The sequence below is a fragment of the Elephantulus edwardii genome, unplaced genomic scaffold (genome assembly GCF_000299155.1).
Source record: "Elephantulus edwardii isolate Elephantulus edwardi_28Jun2011 unplaced genomic scaffold, EleEdw1.0 scaffold00308, whole genome shotgun sequence".
Lineage (NCBI taxonomy): Eukaryota > Metazoa > Chordata > Mammalia > Macroscelidea > Macroscelididae > Elephantulus > Elephantulus edwardii.
In genome coordinates this window covers 2,145,806-2,150,113 of record NW_006400058.1, presented here as the reverse complement: position 1 = coordinate 2,150,113, position 4,308 = coordinate 2,145,806, and positions in this window count along the sequence as shown.

The window sequence follows — 4,308 nt, the reverse complement described above, 5'->3', positions numbered from 1 at the left end:
TCCTTCTATCCTCCTTGGTCATTGTCCAACTCTCTGATGCATAACAGGTGATTGCGAAGACCATGGCCTGTATCAGACGCACCTTAGTCTCCAAAGAGACACCATTGCTCTTCAGCACTTTAGAGAGGTCCCTAACAGCAGACATTCCCATGGCAATGCGCCTTTTAATTTCCTGGCTGCTGGTGCCAAGACTGTTGACTATGGAGCCAAGCAAACTAAAGCTGTGCACAGTCTCGATAGACTTGCAAAATACATAAAACAGTCATTAACAGAATTGAAGAAAGAAATAGCACCACAATAGTGGCAGGAGATTTCAACACACCACTATCACCAAAGGATAGGTCAACTCAAAAGAAACTCAACAAAGATGAAGAAGATTTAAACTACACAATTGGCCAACTTGACCTTGTGGATGTATTGAGGGTACTGCACCAAACTAAAACTTAATTCACTTTCATCTTAAGTGCACACGGTGCATTCTGCATAATTAATCACATATCAGGACACAAAGGAAGCCTCAACAAATTTTTTTTAAAAAATTGAAATAATACAAAATATCTTCTCAGACCACAAATGCCATACTAGAAAATAAGTATAGGAAGGTAAAGCTTACAAAACCACCCATGTGGAAACGAAATAACTCTCTGCTAGAACATGATTGGGTTATAAATGAAATTTTTAAAGTTCCACGAAACAAATGAAAATGAAACTACAACATACCAAAACCTTTGAGATACAGCTAAGGCAGTCCTCAGGGGAAGTTCATAGCAATAGGCACACACATAAAAAAAGGAAAAAAATAAGAAAAAATCAATTATCTAACTAACACCTTCATCAGAAAAAGAACAATAATCTAATCCTACAGCCTCTAGAAGAAAGGAAATGATAAGGACAAGCCTGAGGTCAATGAGATTGAAAACAGAATAATAATTAAAGCCATCAATAAGGTCAGCTGGTTTTTCAAATGGGTCAATAAAAATTGACAAACTACTGGCAAACTTAACAAAAGAAAAAAAGAGAAAACACAGAGAGATAACTCGATTAAGAAATTATAGAGGTGACATCACAGCAGAACCAGATGAAATGAAATAGAAAATATTAGAATACTATGAAAAGCTATACTCTGAAAAATTAAAAAGCCAGTGGAAATAGACAAATTCCTTGAAACTCATGTTCTACCCAAATTAACAAGGACAGATATAGAACACTTGAACAGACCCATCACAAAAGAAGAAATTGAATAGGTCATAAAAAGACTTCCCTATCAAAAAAGTCCTGGACCTGATGTCTTCACAGCTGAATTCTAAAAAACATTCAGAGAGGATCTATCACCAATACTACTTAAATAATTTCAAAAACTGAAAAAAAGGAACACAAGCAGAATCATTCTATGAAACAAGTATAATCCTAATACTAAAACCAGACAGACATTACCAAGAAAGAAAACTACAGACCAGTATCTCTCATGAATCTAGATGTAAAAATCCTTAACAAAATCCTAGCCAATAGAATGCAAAAGCACATAAAAAATATAATTCATCATGACCATGTGAGATTCATAGCAGGTATACAAGGATGATTCAACATAAGATAAACAATCAATGTAATCCACCATACTAACAAAGCAAATAATAAGAGCCATGTGATCATAATAATTGATGCAGAAAAGGCATTTGACAAATCCAACACCACTTCCTGATAAAGACACTCAGCAAAATTGGACTAAAAGTGAAAAGTATATATGCAAAATCAAGAGCCAATATCATTCTTAATGGAGAAAGACTAAAAGTATTTTCCTTGCAAACAGGGACCAGACAAGGACGCCAATGTCATCATTTCTATTCAATATTGTACTTGAACACTTGCCAGGGCAATTGCCAAATAGGACAAGAAAAAGAAATAAAAGACATCTCAATCAATAGTGTACACAGAAAACCCCAAGGACTCAACAAAAGAACCTGTTAGAGCTAGTAGACCAAATTAGTAGAGTGGCAGGATATAAGACCAGTGTCAGGATTAGTGAAAGATTCATCAATAATCTGTGTTATGCAGATGACACAACCCTGCTTGCTGAAACTGAGGACCTGAAGTGCTTGCTACAGAGAGTCAAGGACTGCAGCCTTTAATACGAATTGAAGCTCAACATCAAGAAAACAAAGATTCTCACCACTGGGCCAATTGGCGGCATCAGTATGGATGGTGAAGAGATAGAGTTAACAGTTTTAGTTTGCTTGGCTCTACAGCAGTCCACACTCTTGGTACTAGCAACCAGGAAATGAGGAGATGAATTGCATTGAGAAAATCAGCTGTCAGGGACCTCTCCAGAGTACTGAAGAGCAACAACACCTGGCTGGAAACCAAGGTGCACCTGATGTGAGCTATAGTTTTTGCAATTATGTGCTATGTGTCAGACAGCTGGACAGTGACTACGGATAATAGAAAGAGAATTGATGCCTTTGAGTTGTGGTGCTGGAGAAGAGTGTTGAATATACCATGGACTGTTGGGAGAACAAATGGGTTTGTCTTGCGAAGGGTGAAGCCAGGCTGCTCCTTGTAGTCAAGGATCCTGAAGCTTCATCTGACATACCTTAGGCATATTGCAAGGAGGAACCCAGTCCTTGGAGAGGGACATCATGTTTGGGAGAGTGGAGGGGCAATGCAGGAAAGGAAGACCCTCGATGAGATGGATGAATCACTGGATTGGGGAAGTGGGAGAAGGTGTGTCAGAGACAATGAGGTTAACACAGGATAGAGCAGATGTTGTGCGCCTTGCCTGTCCAGCAGGAATAAGGACACAACACACCAGCGGTTCCTTCTCACAGCGGTTTACTCAGGAGTTAGTTACAGAGGGTGGTGGAAGATGGAGTCTCCCGTCCCTTCCCCGGGTGCGGCTTTTATCCTCTTCTCAGAACTCCGCCCATCAGTCTCATGTGTCATGCCTCCATTGGGCCATTAACCCCACGTGAGATCAAGCCACTGTCCAATCAAAACAGGATGACCAAATAAGGTCTTGTTTGTGATTCAGGCAGTCAGAGAGAAGCAGGAAGTCAGCGCCATCTTGTAATGGCGACCACACACTGTAGCTCTCCACAAGCAGAGTTTAGGACTGTTGTAAATAGGGTCGCTATGAGTCGCAAGTGATTCAACGGCACATAGCAACAACAACAACAGCAATCCAAAATCAGTGGGATTCCTCTACAATAACAGAGAGAACTCATAGAAGGAAACCAAGAAAGCAACACCATTTATAATAATCAACCACAAATTGAGATACATGGGAGTGAACCTAACTAGAGATATAAAAGGCCTATACAAAGAAAACTACAGAACATTTCTGGAAGACACAATAAAAGACCCAAAGAAATGGGAAAATGTGTCATGTTCATGTATAGGAAAACTCAATATTGTGAAAATGACAATTCTACCAAAAGCAATCTACATGTTCAACATATCCCTATACAGATACCAAATTTGTTTTTCAAGGAGATCAAAAAGGAAATTGTCAACTTTATCTGGAGAGGAAAGAGACCCTGAATAAGCAAAGCCCTTATGAAAAACAAAATTAAGTGGAAGGCATAGCACTCCCTGACCTCAAATCCTACTACACAGAGGTAGTAACCAAAACAACATGGTACTGGTACAATGAAAGGCACATAGGCCAATAGAACAGAATTGAGAACCCACAAATAGATCCAGCTATCTGTGGTCAACTAATATTCGACTAGGAAATAAAACCCATCAAATGGGGAAATGACAACCTTTTCAAAAAATGATGCTGGCAAAACTGGACTGCTTCTGGCACAAAGCTGAAAGAGAATCCCCATCTCACACACACAAGTCAGCTCTATGTGGAGTAAAGCCCCAAACCATCAAGTTCATCAGTTACAAACTGGGATCAATCTTAGATGGCCTAGTCTGTGATATAAAGAGACTGCCAAATACAGCCAGAAATGCACACTCTGCACAGGATAAAACTAATGAATGTGACCTTCTAAAGATTAAATCCCTGTGCACATCAAAAACATTTTCCAACCACAACAAGATAAAGGTAAATAATCCAATAGAAAAATGGACACCGGATATGAACAGACACTTCACCAAAGAAGACATTCAGATGGCTAGAAATGTTCAAAATCCCTAGCTCTAAGAGAGATGCAAATTAAAACAACTATGAGATATCATCTCACCCCAGTCAAAATAGCAAAATTTAACAGAACAACAAGCAACAAATGCTGGCGAGGTTGTGGAGAAACTGGAACCCTTATTTACTGTTGGTGGGAGTGTAAAATGGTGCAACCCCTGTGGAAA